At 37.7% G+C, this 19757-nt stretch overlaps 2 long non-coding RNA genes across 4 annotated transcripts in view; one reads left to right on the top strand and one right to left on the bottom strand.

Annotated features, from left to right (window-relative positions):
• The window catches only part of LOC138163091 (uncharacterized), a 32870-nt gene that overhangs the window by 3509 nt on the left and 9604 nt on the right, over positions 1–19757 (bottom strand). The window lies entirely within an intron of this gene.
• Positions 3647–19757, top strand: part of LOC138163168 (uncharacterized) — a 22774-nt gene continuing 6663 nt past the window's right edge. For 2 of the 3 annotated variants that reach the window (XR_011168817.1, XR_011168816.1), the window contains exons 1-2: positions 3647–4094; positions 18976–19156. This is a non-coding gene — a long non-coding RNA (uncharacterized lncRNA). The remainder of the gene's footprint in view (positions 4095–18975; positions 19157–19757) is intronic. The other variant, XR_011168818.1, reaches the window with a different exon arrangement.

The following is a 19757-nucleotide window of genomic DNA, read 5'->3' as shown; positions in this document are numbered from 1 at the left end:
AGAAGAAGAAGAAGAAGAAGAAGAAGAAGAAGAAGAAGAAGAAGAAGAAGAAGAAGAAGAAGAAGAAGAAGAAGAAGAAGAAGAAGAAGAAGAAGAAGGAGAAAACTTCAAAGACTGGGGAGGAGTCAGAAAGAGTAAAAAAAGAAAAAATGATAAACACTGGGCTTTAAAAGAGCCCAAGTTAAAATCCCTAAGAAATCACTCTAAACAATAAAGGAACCAATTTCCTAGGCTGTGGCTAGGTGCCTAAAACAATCACTTTTATGAGCTGTTATACAATATTCTAAGAAGTGATTATTAGCTTTGTTTTAGTTTTTGTTATTAAAGTTTACTACTAGAGACTAAAAAGGGAATGAAAACAATTGTGGAAAGGTTAGGGATGTGTGTGATAAGTGAGTTGTAGGTAGGGAGTTGGGGCAAAATTGTCCTAAACCCTGGGTTCCCTACAAAACCAGAACTCACAATGACTTCTTTGACAGTTTCTTTTAAACAATTTATCCATCCTGTGAATAAATGCCAAGCTCTGTCTACAGTCACCAGCTTACCCTGACTCTCTCACTGTGAGCCACTCCCACATCTACATTGGGAAAAAAAATGAATTCTACATTTTTTATGACAAGACTGACATAAATTGTTGCTTCCTGTGGGTGTATGGTTATTCATATAGCTATCTAATGGAGCCCTGAAGTATTTAGGTTGTGTCCACACCAAATGAAATGAATCACTAGTTGTAAGCATCTCGATGGCTGAGACCTTGAATTAGTTTTCTTTGTATTCCTATTAGCTCCCACTTCTTTGCCTTGTGGATCCTGTGGAGTCAATTAAAAAAAAATTTTGAGTGAACAAATGCATGTGTGCCTGCATTGTTCGTTGAATGGACCAAATGCTTATTTAGGTATAAAAACACCGTTGTCTCCTAATACTCAGATACTTTAAACTGTAAAATAATGCCAAAAATGGGGGAGGAGGGAAATGAAGTTTTCTCAAAGTATGGGGGGGCCTGAATATTTAAGATTAAATTTTGAAAAGTGGTTTTTTCCCCTTAAATAAATATTTTTTCCCTGGCACACATGGGTATAAGTTCAATTGTTTCATCAACAAAAAAAAACTAAAATCAGTCAGTTGACAAGCATTTATTAAGTGTTTATCATGTGCCAGACACTGTTCTAAGTGCTGAAGATACAAATACAAATAAAATGCCTAAAATACAAAAAAAAAGTTTAGCTTTTAAATTCCATTTTTTTCCCTGCGATTATGAGTAGAGAAGCACTTAAATTCTACAATAAAGTTTCTGAAAAAGCTCATATAAGATATTGTTATAAGTAAAGTCCTTTGAAAACTGTAAAGCCCCACATAAATGTCACCTATTATTGAAAAATCACTCTCATCTTCAATGGGGTTCAGATAGATGCTATCATTACTACTGTTATTACTACTGCTTTAATGTCTAACTTGTTTTTCAGATCAAAGAGATCAGTGTCATTTAAACATACCCCCTATGCCTATCAGTACAGGATATCTCATCCTTGCTGTAGATATTGGGCATTCTAAAGACACTGGTCTTATGTTCATGAGTCCTATGTATGAATTTGGAACCAGAATAAGATTAGAAGTAGAACTGATAATTTAACATAAAATTAACTAGAATGGAGCTAAAATAACTTTTCAAAAAGGATTTAGAACTAGTGTGAATTTCAAAACTATTTAATAAATCTTTCATTTTACAGATGAGGAAGTTGAAAGTAGATGACTCAACCAATATCACACAGTAGCAAAGCTCAGATTTGAACACAGGTTCATAAATCAAGAGCTGGAAGGGAAGTCAGAGGTCATCTAGTCGAACAACCCACATTTTACAGATGAAAATATTCAGGCCCAGGAAGAGTGGCTTGCCTAATGTCACACAGATGGTTAACTATTAGAGGTAGAATTAAAAACCATGTCCTCTGGCTCCAGGGCCAATGATCATTAGAGCCTACCATACTCTCTAACTCTGTAGTCTACTGTTATTGTTGTCTAGAATAATAAAATATATTTACTTTTTGATGTTATCTTATGAAATGTCCAGAGGGGGTCTGAGATAGTCTTCCCCTCTTCTGACAATCCCAAAGCTTTATCAATTATTTGTCTTAGAATTGGACTTCTTAACATGTTTATATATGTATGTATGTATGTACATATTCTGATGGGTAGCTAGGTGGTTCAGTGGATACAGTGCTAAGCCTGGAGGCAGGAGGACTTAAGTTCTAATCAGGCCTTGAACTCTTACTAGCTGTGTGACGCTGGGCAAGTCACTTAACCCTATTGGCCTCAGTTTCCTCATCTGTAAAATGAGCTGGAGAAAAAAAATGGCAAACTATTCTATTATCTTTGCCAAAACAGAGAGTCAGAAATGACTGAACAAGTTGTGATATATTCTGATAACTATGTTTTAAGTTAAGTTTCTCTTATGCATGTTATTTTATGCATTTAAAAATATTCTATGAAGGGGGTCCATAGCTTCACCAGACTGCCAAGGCAGGCCATGATACCAAAAAGGTGAGATTTCTTTGCTTTAGAATATCCTTGGAAAATCAAACTTATTATGAGATTTATACTGTATTTCAGAGGAGGTTAAAATGACAAACTTTATACCACTCTTAGGTCTCAGCTTCTTTGGCCTCATCTACCTTAGCTTTCCTTGCCCTGTCCAACATTCGATCAGGCATTCTCCAAGCATTAGGGTTAAATAGAAGGTGTGGGTAAACAGGGACTTTCATTTGCTTTCTCTTCATGATCTGTCTCTGCCACAAGTCAGAATAATGTAAGAGGGGAAAAAATAATCAAAGCCAGCTACTGAAAAATAATATGAAATCTATTGTTTTTTTATGGTTTTGGGAAAGCCTAATGAATTCAATGTCAATCAGACATCAGAGTTTTGTTTGATTTGATTATTGCCTTAGGGTTCACACATCACTGAACTATAACAATATTAAATACTTACATAGTGGCTGTCATCCAAAGTATTCAAAACCATATCACAAATGCTCTAAATTAATGTTAGGTGACATGTATGATGATCTGTAACATATGTGTCAATATGTAGTGGCCCATTTAAGTATCATTGAGGATAATGTAAATGCCAATGACAGCTCTGGAATGGGCCAGGTATAGAAGTGTGACAAAATTTAGATGGAAAAAAAGATGAAAATGAGCTTATAAGATTTAGTTACACACACAAAAAAAGAATGAAAGCCCCAAAGACCACTTTTTCATCTGCTTCATCTTCAAAAAAGGAAAAACAAGACAAATTTAAAGGGGTGGGGGGGATGAGTGGGAGATGAAGCAGCATGTCTCTTTACCCATTTCTCTGTAATAATGTGACTTTCCGAATTCTAATTAAGTTTAGAGTGGAAACATCTTGGTGGAATATATTCAAACACTCGGCCACAGGGTATTCTTTATTATCCCTCTGAAAAGACCTCTCAATTTCAGTAATACATTGTTTTAGTTGGCATCTGGCTATACCCACATAAAGCAATCCACAGGGGTATTTTAACATGTGCATGACACTACTCAGAGTGCATGAGATAAAATCCCTAATGTGGAAGCCGTTGCCAGATAGTGAATGATAAAAAACATCTGGCCTGTAGGATTGAGCACACTTACCACAATTTAAAATATACTTAGGCTTTGATGGAGAGTTCTTGAATAGGCTTGCTGAGGAGCCTTTTCAAACGTTCTGGGATGGGAGATGGTTAGAAAGTTTTCTAAGCATCTATTTCTTTGTCTTGTTTGCTTCGATTTTTAACAGGTATCATCTAAATAAATACTTTTTAAGTCTCAAAGAGGACCTGGGAGCTTTGCCCAAGTCCCAGAGTGAGGAAGTAATGATGGAGGAGGGGAGAAAAAAGCCTGAACATATTTCATTGCATCTTCATTTCTCTTGCTCTGAACACTGGGCTCCAGCTATTCCTGCCAAGATCCTAGGCAGCACCAGAAAGGAAAGGAAGAGGAAGGAAGTTTGCTCCTGATGCAACTAGAGTCTATCTGTGAGTCCCAATTCCATGGCTAACCCAGGATCTTTCTACTCCCTTGAGTTCCTGTGATTTCAGGTATTTGTATTCATTTTCTTAGCTAATAAAATAAGGATCTCTATGGAGATCTTACTCTGTACTTAACCGGATGAGGGACCAGAAACAGAAGGAGTTGGGAAAAATCTTTACAAGCCTCCAGGGCACCTCAGTGCCACTGGCAGAAAACCTGGGCTAGGACTGGGTTTTTACTTTTCATTTTGTATTGTCAACCCACAAAAAGTTAGTATCTCTTTGAAGGCACTTTGCAGGATTTGACTTGGGAGGTAGATGCTATAAAAGGGCAATAAAGATGAAAATCAGGGAGTTCTGTCAAAATACAAAATACTCATCTGGTTCCAGGATACAGTGCTTAAAGTCACCCTGACCAAGGGCACTTGGCAATAACATCATTGTTAATTATGAACAAACTGCCATAAAGTTGTGAAAGCCCTTGTAATATCTTTCACCCAAGTATCCATTTAGAATAATTTTATAAGATTGATCCTACAGAATTGACCATTCATTCTAACGTGGTTTTACCTAAATTTGTGAGAGGTTGTCAAGGCAGTGGCAACAGGCAACAGAGAGTCTCATTTCGCTAGTTAGTAGTTTCTTCCCTGCTACTATTACCCTCATACATTGGCATAAGTTATAGGATTTAGAATGAGAGGATCTTGGGAAATTTGCAGTAAAATGAGCAAATGAAATGAAAGTAGCAGTAAGATGTTAATTTATCCATTAATGTCCCTGGTTTATGATAAGGGTGCCAATACACCAAGTCATCCAAACTAATAAGTGCCTAAAATATCTGTTTTAAAGATTTATGTTTCCATTTCTGTCCAGACAATTGGTTCATCCCACTAAGTTTTTGGCTACCAGGTAGACTGTTTGTGGTCTTGAGGGATCCAGTCGGTAAGGTGGAATGTTCAATGAAATATGTTTCCTTTAACAGGAATTCAACACAAGTCTGTGGTAATGATTCACAAGGACATTGAATTTTAGGATTGGAAAGGCGTCTTGGAGCTCAGCTGGTTCAACCTTTGCCTGAAAAAATATCTTCCATAACACACCAAGCAAGTGGTCACTTATCCTTTGCTTGAAGATCTCCAGTGAGGGGCAGACTGGGATTGGGAATGGGGATGAATGATGGAGGAAGAAATCCACTATCAAGGCAGCCCATTTCACTTTAGGATCAATCTAATTGTTGGGAAGTTTTTCTGTACATAGAACTGAAATCTGCCTCTTGGAAACTTTCATCCACCACTCCTGGTTCTGCCCTTGGAAATGAAGCAGAAAAGGCCCAATTCATCTTCAGCTTGTCATTCTTTCAAATACTTGAAGAAAGCTATCATGAACTTTTCCTTCCTTGTCCTCCTTACCCTGCAAAGTCTTGTTTTCCTCAAGGTGAATGTCACTGGTTATTTCAAATACTGCTCATACAACCTCATCTCAAGACCTGGTCCTGTCCTCTTCACCTTCATCTGAATGTTCTCTAGCTTATCAATGTAGAATACTTAGCAATTACATGGCATATTAAGATTTTAAAAGCACTTTACAAATATCTCATTTTATCCTTACAACAACCTTGGGAGGTAGGTTTTGTTATTTCCACAATTTTACATATAAGAAAACAGAGGCAGTCAGGGGTCATTTGGCACAGACTCATTCACACACCTCCCAGGTGTCAGAAGCTGCACTTGAACTCAAGTCTCCCTGACTTGAAGTTCAGCATTCTATTCACTGTGCCAAACAGTTGCCCCTAAAATGTGACACAGAACAGAAAATACTTTGGATTGGTCTTATCAGGTCTGAGTATATCAACTATACAGCTTTAGTCTCTAAGTCGGTTTTTTTCCCTTTATCTGCCAAATCACACGTCAAGCCTGCTCAGATCTTTGTCAGACTAACTGTTGCCTTCTTCCCCCTCCATCTTGTATGCGTGGTGTCCTTTTGTTGCTCAGTCATATTTGTTATGTCTGACTCTTTGTGACCTCATTTGGGGTTTTCTTGGCAAAGATATTGGAACAGTTTGCCATTTCCTTACCTAGATAATTTTACAAATGAGGAAACTGAGACAAATTGAGTTAAGTGACTTACCCAGGATCACACAGCTTAGGAAATGTCTGAAGCCATATTTGAACTCAAGGAGATGAGTCTTCCTGCCACTAGACCTGATACTCTGTCCACTTCATCACCTAGCTGTCCCATTCATGATGTCATTTCTATAATGTCAAAACACTTCTAAGAATCTTGAAAAGCAGGTGCTCTGGATATGTTGAGTGTTAAGGAAAATGTACAAAGATGACATCAGGTTCTGTTGCAAGGGGAGGTGGTAGGATAAGGGCAGGCCCTGATGTCTGCTGTATGTGAGACCTCTATTATGGTGGGAGGAGTGGGAGTAATTCAGCTGGTATAATCAGAAAATCTGCTCCAGACTGGATCTAGGGGAAAGGGACTAAGCATTTATACAGAACCTACAATGCACTAGGCCCTGTGCTAAATGCTTTACAAATTTTATTTCATTTGATTCTCATAAAAGACTTGTGGGGTTTTATTTGTTGTTATTATGACCATTTTACAGTTGAGGACACTGAGGCAGATAGAGGTTGAATGACTTGCCCAGGGTTATGCAAGTAGTGTCTGATGAAGAATTTCAACTCAGGTCTTCCTGATTCTAGTATTCTGTCCACTGAACCATGTGGCTGCCTCCAGGCATAGCTTCTTCTTTGCTCATTCCCTCTATTACCTATGCTGTGTGGTTTCTAACACAGCACAAGCCCAAATCCTGTACCAACAGTAAAACCTATAAATTCTTCATGATTAACACCAGCAAGACCCAAATGGAGACAAACACATTACTCTGGTGCTGACAATAACCACTCCTTCCAGGTTCTTGGACCTTTATACTTAGAGATCCATCCCATACTACACTGCCAACACTTAAAGTCTGGTCTAAACAATATTCTTTTGTGTGATCCCCTTGGTTGACTCTAGCCCTGGAAAAAGTGCCTGGGCAATGAGTCTCCAATTGATGCTTATGTTCTCAGCAGTTCCAATCTTGCAGGATCTTTAAAGGATCCATCCTCTTGTTGTGGGATGTGCCTTCTGAGGACTAATCTGCCTCAACCTCCTTTCCATGCTAAAAGAAAGAAGGGAAATTGAGGAGATAAGGTAGTAGAAGGGGATAGGCTAGAGACAGGTAACTTGTGCTAGAGGCCACTGTGCCAAAGGTCAGAGCAAGGTTATCTCATGGAATACATAAAATCAGACCAAGCATCAATCCTGCATGTAGACAGGAGGCTCTGTCTTTCAATCAGCAACTTCTCTGAAGTTCATGATGAGGGTAATACAAAGAATGACATTTCCAAATTGCTGCTACAACTCTTGATGTAAGAGAGCATTGTGTAATAGGCAAAATGTCATGTCAATTAATCAATCAATATTAAGTTCCTACTCTGTGCTGGAGCAGCTGGATGGCTTAGTGGATAGAGCACCAGGCCTAGGGTCAGAAAGACCTGAGTTCAAATTCAGTCTCAGATACTTACTAACAGTGTGGCCACAGTAAAGTCACTTAACCTCAGTTTGCCTTAATCTGCTAGAAAAGAAAAAGAAAATGGCAAATAAGGGCAGCTAGGTGGCACAGTGAACAGAGTACCAAGCCTGGAGTCAGGAGGACTTGAGTTCAAATTTGGCCTCAGACACTCAACACTTTCTAGCTGTGTGACTTTGGGCAAGTCACTTAACTCCAATTGCCCTGCCTTCCCACCTCCAAAAAAAAAAAAGAAATGGCAAATGACTCCAGTATCTTTGTCAAGAAAACCCCATGGACAGTGTTGATGTGCTATATAGGACAAGGGTCACACAGAGTCAGACACAACTGGACAACCAGACAACAGCAATGTATTAGGGCATCTTGTTCCCCCCTCCTACTTCCCTTACTGAAAGATATCACATGGCTCCCTGTGACCTCCCAGAGCAAATATTAAATCCTCCAGTTGGAAGGTTAAGCTGCTATTACCCTGATCCCTTCCTATCTTGCTGTCTTCTCTCATCTCAGTCTCCCCCAGGCATTTTATGATCTGGCATCACAGTCATTTGCCCGGGGTTTCTGACTTCTCCACATATCATCAAGAATATCTTTTCTTATGGCAAATTCATTAATGGTGATTAAGTGTAACTGAAATAAGACCATTAGAGCCATGCTTCAGGCACAGTATATGTAGTGGTCAAGTATTGTTTTCTGTGGGAAAAAGACCTTTGAATTCCAGACAAACAACTCAGAAATAAACTTTAGGAAAACAACTCCTGTGAAAGTTGGAACTGTCCATGTATGGGTAGAGATATATGGTGCTTACTTAGAATCAGACATTTTTATTCAAAAGGCAATTGAAAGATGAAGCATGAAATGTAAAACAAACGTTATAGATGTGAACTGAACACACTAATGTTGTTCACCAGTTATATAGTCTTTTGCTTTATTTTGAATGTAAATGACAGCTTTGTTTCATGACTTCCTTTCTGCAATTAATTTGTACTTCTCAGCCTTTTAAAATTCTATGACACACCTAGGAGGGGCCCTGTCCTTCATGGAAATTGCTGGGGGTTGCTTCTAGAGAGGGTAGGGTTTAGACCTTTGGAATGTGGTATATTAGAAGGAGTACACTTTCTCCACTGGGAATCAGCTCCACTCCCTTGACTTCTTTTATCCTTTCCATCATAGCAAATGACTCCCAAATTAGAATTAGAATCTCCATCCCCCAGTTCTAGTCTGGTATTTATTCCCATTATTTGCTTGATATCTCCAAATTGAGGTGCCCTTTGCATCTCAAACAGCATAGCCCAAACTGAACTCATTGTCTTCCCTCCTGCTTTTCCTTGTTTAGGTCTTTTACTCTATTGATGGTACCCCTTAGTTAGCCAGGCTCAAAACCTGAGTCACCTTTCATTCTATTCCCTCATTCACTCCCTCTTCCCAACTAATACAACTCCAATCCAGCCATTTGGAAAGCTCTGTTAATTCTATCTTTCTCATATCCCTTGCTACCACTCCCTCCCCTCCATTTTCATTGTCACTACCCTAGTTGAGGTCTTTATCACCTCTCATCTGTACTATTATATTAACTTCCTAATTGGTCTGTCTGCCACATGTCTATACACTTTTTACTTTAACATTATTGCCTATATAATCTCTCTAATATTTTCCTGTGACCAAGTCTTTTTACTCTACTCAAAAATCTTCCTTGATTCCTAATTGGCTGTAGAATAAAGTAAAAAAAAAATTTATACAAGGAATCTAGTTTCAATCTGCCTTTCCAATTTTATCTTCATTTATTCACTTACCATATGTTACAGCCAAACTGCAACTTACCTGCCCTGTATTCATCTTATTCTCTATAATTTCTATGTTTCTGCATGGATTGAATTTTACTTCTAATCTGCATGTTTCAGTCTCTGCCTCCAGCTAAGGTGCCATCTCTTCCATGACTTCTTCCTTAATTTCCTCAAATGAAATGAATCTCCCCCTAACCCTCCAAATCAAGCTTCTACCTGAGAAGTAGTATGCTGAGTAAGGTGCTAAATTTGACATCAAGAGACCTGGACTCAAATCCTCCCTTAGACACATTTACTAATAGAATGACTATGAACAAGTCACTTAACTTCTCTGTTCCTTCATCTGTAAAGTGGGGGTAACATTTTCTATCACATCTGTTTTGCATGGTTGCTCTGGTAGTCAAAGAAAATAATGTGTGAAGTGTTATGCCAACCCCAGACATAATTTCTTCCATTGAATCATATTTATGTCATGCTGGATCCCACAGAGTTTACTCTTTGAGGATAGACCTGTGTCATTCTTCATCTTTCCCCCTTTCACATATACACATAGAATAGTTCTTTTGCACATTGAATTCCCTGAGTAAATGGTTTATTGAATTGAATTAAATTGAATGGGTTCCAAGTGAGAAAACCTAATTTTGAGTACTTTTTCAACAACTTAGTAAGTGTGTAACTTTGAACTAGTCACTTAAGCCTTCTAAGTCAATTCCCTCATCTATAAAATAAAACCAACAGTACCTCACAATTTTGTGGTAAGAACTCAATGAGATTATGGGAGGGAATGCAATTCATAAACTTTGAGCACTACATAAATATAACCTATTATTGTCATTATTATTATTATCATTATCATTCCTCAGTCACACCCTTAGAGCTCAAAGCATAAGCTCTGGTAAGTCCCACAGAGAGGAAAAGCCCAATGATGGGCTTTTCTGTACATCTGTCATCAGAGAACCAACCAAGTTCATCTTGAGAAGGTGGGTCACCAGTTGATCAAGTGTATTCTACTAAGACATGAGAAGAGAGTATATTGACCCATGGATTAAGTCACAGATTCCTAAAATATTCAAATTTTATTTTTATTATTTGACTGAGGTAATAAAGAGAGGGGAAAAGGAGCCATCAGCAAAGTGTCACAATGTACAATGGCCAGGAGTCCTAATTATGTAGGGAAGTTCACTTATGTTCAAGACAAGCTTCCAGTTGAAAAATGTTTGTCAAACAGAAAGGAGGGAAAAGATAAGGACCACAAAGAAATCACACATGAGCAGGTTACACAGAATGGGGCAGAAGTTCAGAAGTTAGAACTTTAGAGAAAGTCTGTATTTTTATGCCATATGAGTTAGGTCCTTTAAACATAATAACTAAGAAATTTTGATCTAAAATTTTAAAATGCATACATGGCACTTATCTATATTTTTGTTTCTGAATATACAATAGCAAAATTAGACTTGTCTCTCAGCCTTTGGACATGGTAGACATTTTGGATGTATCATTCTTTTTTCACCCTTAGAAAAAAGGGATTTCATTTCATCCTCATTCAAATATATTATAATTATCATTATCATTAGTGGAAGGGGATGCTGTTGGGAAGGAGTAATAAAGATATGGTTTTAAATATTAAATAACTTTAAAAATTCCATTTTAAAACTTAAAGTACATCGGAAAAAAATCCAAAGCATTTTGTCAGATATTTCAAAATATTCTTGCAACCTTTATATGTAAAAAGTTTGTAGCTTGTTTCATTGTCAACTAGCTTATCTGTAAACAATGTCTTTGTCAATTAACCATTGGAATTATTCTTATAATTTTTATGGTATTTTATTTGTGGTTTTATACAGCTATATGTGTGTTTGAAGAATATGTTTATCGTCATGAAAAAGAATAAAAACTGAAGAGTAGCAATTTGATTAACCAAACTCATCATTCACTTAAATCCTCTCCTTTTAATTTCCCTATTACTTTTGAGGGTACCACCATCTTTCCTGTCACCTAATTTTGCAACCTAGGTGTGATTTTTTTTTACTCTTTACTCTCTCTCTCATCCCCCATATCTCATTTCCTGCTAGGTCTTATCAATTCTACCTTCACAATATTAAATCTATACTCTCCCTTTGCTCTTATACTGCCACTACTCTGGTGGAGACCCTCATCACCTCATACCTGGACTATTGCAATAGTCTCCTTGTTGTCTTTCCCCACTCTAGTCCATCCTCCCCTCACCTATCTGAGCACCTATTAAAACACAGGTCTAACCATATAATTCAACCCCTCCCCATTCAATAAACTCCAGTGGGTCCCTATTTCCATCAGGATCAAATGCAAATTTTCTTTTTCTAGCTTTTGAAGCCTTTCATCTCCACTTCTAGCATTCTCAAACCTTATTCTCTTCCAAGTACTATACAGCTTAGTGGCACTGTCTTCACTGTTCCTCACACAAGATCCTCCATCTCTCTACTCAGTGCATTTTCCTTGGCTTTCTTCCATGCCTGGAATTCTCTCCAACTCCTGGATGTCTTGGCTTCTTTTATGGCTCAGTTAAAACTCCAATTTCTGCAAGAAATGTTTCTTAGTTTCCTTTAATGCTAATGCTTTTCTTCTAAGATTATTTCCAATTTATCTTGTAGATACTTTGTTTGTATATTCAGACATGTTTTCATACTGTCTCCTTTATTAGTATGTAAACTTTCCTGAGAGGAGGGAATATTTTTGCCTTCTTTTGTATGATTAGCACAGCACCTGGCAATAGTAGGTACTCTATAAATGCTTCTTGACTTGACTTTTAACTCTTCGTTTCAGTGCCAAATAATTATTTATCCTTTGACAAAGTGAATTTTCATTGTTGCCATTTCAGGGGAAAAAAAAACTTCCCACATATATCAGTTAACGTTAATATTATCATATTAAATATGACATTGAGTACTGGAGTAGGAGTAATTTCCTGGATCAGCTATTGTTGTATACAACTAGACCATTGCTTGGTTAAAAATAAGATTAAAATCAATAACAAATTAGAAGAGAGCGTGAAGATATGGCATGCAACTGATGTAGCTTCTACTTTACCTATTTTAAAAAGCTGTAGATGCTGAATTGTTGGAAATGGATAAAAGTACAGACATTAGCATAGGCTATCATTTCAAAGGAACTTTAATCAATGTAAAATAATTATCACAAGGACAGATCTAAAGAAGCCCAGATACTATCATATCCAGTAAACATTTTTTCCTTCTTAACAACTAGAAAGGGGGAAGGAAGGACAAAAGAAATTTAGAGTACAAAATTATTTAAAAACTCATATGAAGGAGAACAGTAGATCATGATCATAATAGAACCATAAAAAAAAACCTTGAGGTAAAAACAAATTTTTAGAGTTTGGTGAAAGAGGGAAGTAAGCCTAAGGCTTTTAAGGATGAAACAGCAAAGAAACAAATAGACGAAAACTAAAAAACAAAACAAAACAAAAACCCTGTGAAGAGGACCATAACAGTTTTCTTTTCTTTTCTTTATTAGCAACAGTGGAACCACCACATTGGGATATTAATATTTTAGACCTGATGTGTTGCATTATCAAATGAGATAATATCTGTAAAGCATTTAACATAGTGCCTAGTAAATGCTAAGTGCTCAATAAATACTTATTTCATTTTTTTTTCCTCCCCAATCCCTCCACCCCCACATATGAAGAAGTAGAATAGTATTCAAAATAACAAAGCTAGGAAGAACAGCTAGACTACTCAGGAAAGTTTCCAATTAAATTTATTATTGCTATTTCACAATTTTAAGACACCTCTGTGCTTCCTGCCTCCTGCCAAAAAAAAAAAAAAAACAGGAAGTACATGAAATCTTCTCCAGCAAGCTCTAAATTCATCCCCTTCACAAGTCTCCCAGTCCCCTCCCTAACACCAACGAACACCCTCTTCATTGGTTTTGGACTAATTTGAGATGTATGTCTCTTACTAGTTAGAAACCTTTCAGATAAATTGCATAATTTTCATGTTTTCAGATACATTGTGAAAGCCTGGGTGGTGATGTGCAATTTAAATATAATGAAATATAATGTCTGAGTTTCCTAAAATAACTCATAAAAAATCCAGGTGAGATAGTCTCAATATAAACCACTAAATTCAATCTGAGGAAATAGAATTAATTTATCAATGCTGTCCTGATTGCATGGGGATAGGAGGGGGCGGAGTAGTGGATTTGAAATTAGAGGTTTTTTCTTAACTGCAAATCCTAGTTCTTCTATTCATTGCTACCTATGTAACCTTGGATGACTTTTTTTACCTGATGGGATCTGAAGTTTCATCATTTGTAAAATGAGAATGGTAAAGCAGATGAAAAGTTTATAATCATTTCTGTTCTTGGATTTAGTGCCACCAAAAAGAAAAAAAAATGTAAGGAATTATAGCAACATTTTAAAATTAAATCTTATTTTGTTAATGGCAACAATTATATTAAAAATTACAATATGTACATACACAAAACTTTCCATTTACTCAGTCAATAAAGTGACAATGTCTCTGCATGTGTATTTGAGGACCTTTCGTGAAAACCCCTCTGGTTGCTAAGTCTGCTACTTTGAGTTTGGAATTGGATGACTTCTAAGGTTTCTTCTAATCTGTGAGCCCTTGCATGTGTGTGTGTGTCCATATATATTTTTTTGGACCTGTTATTCAATTGGGATAAAGAACTCCCAGTGCAGAAACTCCTTCTACTAAAGCATTTTAAAGTTTGCAAATGTTAGTTTGTTTGATTTTCATGATGCCCCTGTAAAGCAGATGTTATTATTATCCACATTTTATGGATGAAGAAATTGAGCCTGAAATAGGTTGTGACTTTCCAAGGGTCTCTCTCTCTCTCTCTCTCTCTCTCTCTCTCTCTCTCTCTCTCTCTCTCTCTCTCTCTCTCACACACACACACACACACAGCTAATAAGTGTCTAAGGAAGAATTTGAACTCATATTCACGACCCCCAATTCTTCACTCTATCCACTGGGTCAGACACCTAATTTACCATTCTGTTAAGAATTGCCCAGGACATTGGTAAGATCATTCTTAGTTCAACATGCAAAAGAAAAATCATACTCTTTTCTACTCTCTTCTGGGATCCTTAATTCCTAAAATTGAAACAAAAGATGCTCAAAGCTTCACAAAGTGTTTTTCTCTTCTAGTCACAGCTCTGAGATTTGGGTTGGAGCCCTTAGGCTTCAGAGGAGCCAAAAACAGGAAATCCACTCCCTAGGGGAACACTGGGCACAGCCGTCTTGTGAGTGTCTGCTTGCTGACAATCAGCTAATCCATCCCAAAGCACTATTTAGATCTCTATCACCCACCCCACCAGTAAAGGGTCCAGAGGTTACATCAGATTAGCCGGTAAGGATTAAAACAAATCACTTCTTACCCTTGAATTGATCCCCTACAGAGCCAGGGACCTGTTCTTGAGGTAGTTAATGGTACTGACTATGGGGAGATGATTAGCAAAAGTCATCCAGTCAGAACCAGGAAGAACTGCTAAAAAGCAGAAAAACCACAGAAGCCCAAGTGACTGTATAGTCAGCTCTTAAAAATGAGGGAACCCGGGCATTTAAATGTAGGTCTCTACTATATAATATTCTGTAAATAAAAGAAGATATAAAATAAACAAATAGATAGAAAGATAAATAAAAATCCAGGTGATTCTGAGTACCATTTATCATTTCTAGGAATTGTGAAAGAATGTGTGTGTTTGTGCATATTCCATCCATGCCCCAAATCTGACTCTTTCCCCAGTTGACAAGGGCTTTCCTCAAGAGCCCTCAACCTGCCAAGTTCAGAACAGGCAGAAACTTAAGATGTTGTAACTGGTCCCAGTGTTTCATCTTGTAAACAGTCTTTCATAATGAGAATAGCAATGATAATTCATTGCTAACATTAAATTACTAACTTTTAAAACTGGCAATTACTGTGTTTCCCCAATAATAAGACCTATCCCAAAAATAAGCCCTCCCCTTACTGTGTAAGATTCCTCTAAAATAAGCCCTCCCCCGAAAATAAGCCCTATTGAGATTGCTACTGTAGTGAAGGTGATCCCCTGCGCTACACGCTACATTACGGTACCCTCTGTATGCACCATCCCCCCCCCCCCAGGTGAAACGCACACTGTGCTCTGAGCTGCATCCAATCAGAGCTGCAGCAGTGAGCGCATCATCCTGTTATTCCCCAGTGATTTGCTTATTGAATAAAGGTACATTTTTTTGTTCACATTTACCTGTTTATTAAAATTGCTGTCAATGTTCATTAAAATAAGCCCTCCCCTGAAAATAAGCCCTCTGGTGTTTTTCTGTCCAAAAAAATAATAAGACAGTGTCTTATTATCGGGGAAACACAGTATTACCACTGCCTAGTATTTGGAGAGAGTTGGGGTTGGAGTTAGCTTATTGTAGAAGGTCCTAAAGACTTTAACTAAAAGAGATGTAGTTAGATGCACCATGGAAAAGTCATAAAATTGGGCAGGAGGACCCAAATTCAAACCTTCATTCTGCTACATACTTGCTCAGTGACTGAAATTGGGACCCAGTCAGGTAAAATAATTTCTCCAAGGTCGCACAGGTAGAAATGAAAAGAAAGAACTACCGGTAGTATTTTCAGGATAAATCCTCTCATTCCAAATCTACTGATATTTTTCCTCTATACTGTACTTCATTCAGGGTTGGAGCCCCAATGACCTGGCTCAAGGACTAATAACTCTTCCCAGGACATCAGCTCATGTCTCTTAAACTTTCTGGGCCTCAGTTTCCTTATCTGTCAAATAAGCATGCTGGACTCACCAAGGAATAGTGATAATAGGGCTGGAGTTTGTAGTTACAAGACTAGGGTTTAAATGGTGAGCCTGCAAGTTGTACCTGTGTAACCCTTGAGGAAATTACCTCTCTGCAACTTGGTATCCTCACCTAAAAACCAACAAACAAATAAAACAAAAAACAATAACCTATTAGGTCTCTAGCAGTTATAAATCTATGGTCCTATGACTAAGTGACTTCTTAGGCATCATTGATTCTCAAACTTTTGGGTTTCAGGACCCCCTTCCCAAAGAATTTTTGCCAATGTAGGTTATGTCTGTGAATATTTACCATAATAGAAATCAAAATGCATTTGAAAATATCTTTGGCTTTATGGACAAACACTGCTCTAATGTACCTTTTAAATCTATAAGCTTGGCTCTGTAATTAACTAGCTGTGACCCTGGGTAAGTGATTTCCCTTTTTTGTGTCTCAATTTTTTCATTTATAGAATGAGGTGATTGGAGTAGAAGATCTATAAGGTCCCTTCCAACTCTTATATAGTGATTGCTCCCCTCTAGCAAGATGGAGAAGGCAGAGAAGTGTGTATTAGTTCAAACTCATAACAACATTGTTCATTTCTATGCTTGTTATTTTAGTGATTCCTTCTTGAGACTGGCAAGATTTGTCCAGTTCAGTGAGAGATAGAGTACTAACCTGAATGAGGGGAGTAAGATTTAGGGTCAAACCAACCATCAACTTTCATCACTTGCATGTGAAAATGACCTTTTTATGGAATGGCCATAATGGATTTTTAATCTTGATTTTCTCCATCTATCCAGCCTGCTTTGGAGTTCTGCCTGCCATGCTCCCAGTTGCTTTGTGGCCACGGAATGCCAGCAAATGTTCACATATGAGCCTAAACTGAGATAACACACTGAGCACCAAATGACTTGATTTACTCTGCCCTCCATTTTGTTTCTCTCTCCTTCCTTGACCTCTGCATCATTCTGATGATCCTCCTATCTCTCTAACCACTTTTCCCCTCAAGGCAACTCTTTCCACCTACTAAATAGACACCTAAGGCCCTATCTTCTGCCTTCTCTGTTTCTATTCCTAATTCCTTAGTGATCTCATCCACTCCTATGGATTCAACTAGTAGAATTTCAACTCACTGAAGACAAGAACTGTTTAAGTTTCATCTTTATACCTTGAGCACCTAGCATAGCTCCTGGCACATAGTGGAACATAATCGATGAGTGTTGAAATTGAATGATTAACTTTATGGGGTCGCCTTTGGAATCTACTTCTTTAGCTCCAATCTCTTTCCTGAACTTTAGATTAGCATCTGTAGATGCTTTTTGAACATCTCCAGAGTTTCTATGGGTATCTCAAGCTTAATATAACCCAAACTGAACTTGTGATCTTTTCCTGAAAACTTGCTTCTACTATGATTTCTGTATCATGCAGACAGCTAGGTATTGAAGTGGATAGAACACTGACCCAGGAGTCAGGAAGACCAGAGTTCAAATTCAGCCACAGCCACTTCCTAGGCATGTGATCTTGGCAAATGACTTAACCTCTATTTGCCTCAGTTTCTTTAATTGTCAATTGCAGATAATAATCACTTACCCCCCAAAGTTTCATGAGGATAAAATGAGATAATGTCCCAATTGCTTAGGGGTCACCAGGTGGTGCAGTGTGTTAAGAGCGCAGGCCCCAGTGATGGGAGACCTGGGATCGGTTCCGGCCTCAGATACTCGGCACCCACACAAAAATAACTGGCCGTGTAACCTTGAGCAAGTTACTTAACCCCGATTACTTAAAAAAAAATTTTTTTTAATGAGATAATGTACCTAAAGTACTTACTACAGTGTTGGTACATAGTAGGGACTATATAAATGCTATTATCATGGTTATTATTTCTATGATTAACATTTCTATTTTCCCAAGCTTGAAACCTGTGTCATTTGTGTTCTTTTTTTCTCCCTCATCACAGAGACCTGTTCATTGTCACTGAAATATCTCACATCTTCCCATTATTGCCTTCCCACAGTCACCACCCTAGTTTAAATTCTTATCTCCTTTCCCATAAGACTGCTTCAATAGCCTCCTAATTGTTCTTTCTTGCCTTTAGTCTCTCTCACCATCTAATCCCTCCTTCCTCCAATCTATTTTTTACACCATTGTTCACTTATCATTAAAGTGTCATATGACATTAGTCTGATTATATCAAGTAATGGCTCCAAATCTTTCAGTGGTTCCCCATTATCCAGCAAATAAAGTTTCAAATGGTGAACCTACCACTAAAGTCCCATCACCATCTGCCTCCCTCCTCCCTTTCTTGATTTAGCTCATAGGACTCTGAGATAAACTAGATTCCTCACTGTCCTGTGTTTTCTTTTCTCATCATATTTTATGGCAGTGGTTCTCAAACTTTTCTTTTTAGTAACAGAATCCCTTCACACTCACAAAAATGATAGGACTCCAAAGAGTTTGTGCTTATGCGTATTAGATCTATCAATATTTATCATATAAGAAATTAAAATATTTTATTATCATTATTATGAAAATAGTTTTAACCTCGTAAAGCCCCTGAAAGGTTGTCAGAAACCCCAGATGTACCAAGACCACCCTTTGAGAAGTGCTTCTTGGTAGCTTTCATGGTACCTGTCTAGAATGTTCTGTTGTTTGTTTTTTTTTTCCTGTTTGAACAAGGTTTCTTGTTAAATGAATTATATTTAACAAATTATAAATGAAAAGCACAATGGAGAAGTAACATATCCTAATCTAAGCCAGTAAACATTTACTAAATCCTTACCATGCAGTTCTTGTTCTCAAGGAGTTCATATTCTCTTGGATGGACACCACAAATAAACAGATGAGCCTATCATCAAAAAATGAAGGGGGAAAAGCAGTAACGACTGGGGGCAACCAGGCAAGACTTCCCCTAAGAAGCGGTACACATGCTGAACACTGAAGGATCCTAGACCTTCTGGAGCTGAGGAGGTAGGTGAGGAGGGAGTGTATTCCTAGCATTTGGACAGTCTGGTGGGAGATGTAATGCTGAGTTCAAGGAACAAGGAGGCTTTTTGTGGTTTTCTGTTTCAATGTTCTCGTTCCTAGAATACTAACCAAGTTTTAAGACTTTGTGCACTTCATCAGAAATGGATTGTTATCAAAGGGTAAGTGTTATTCATAAACAGTGGGATGCATATTAAGAAATCAAACAGCTATAAATATAGACGAGCAAAAGAGACATAAGATAGCATTAAAAAAAAACTCCCACATGCTGACAAAAGCAGGACAATAAAGCTCAAACATGGAATGAGACATACAGAATGACAGGAGTACTCTACTGAACCGATAACAAGACATAGGAGAATAGGAAAGAGGAAGAGGGAAGGAACAGAAAAAGAAAACAAAAACAGTAATTTAGGGGAGGATAATATATGTTATTTCTCTTCACTTCCTTCCATATGTAGCATTAGTTGTGGCCATGTGCAAAGCTGGTGAACAAATGGACAAAGCTGTAATTCTTTATCTCATTTGTGTGTATGTATGTGTGTGTGTGTGTGTGTGTGTGTGTGTGTGTGTGTGTGTGTGTGTG

This window comes from Petaurus breviceps, unplaced genomic scaffold, assembly GCF_028583685.1.
Source record: "Petaurus breviceps papuanus isolate PSGF00001 unplaced genomic scaffold, PetGlider_PUasm1.0 187, whole genome shotgun sequence".
NCBI classification, from domain to species: Eukaryota; Metazoa; Chordata; class Mammalia; order Diprotodontia; family Petauridae; genus Petaurus; species Petaurus breviceps.
Note: the sequence above shows the minus strand (reverse complement) of the source record. Positions and strands in the feature narration are given on the sequence as shown.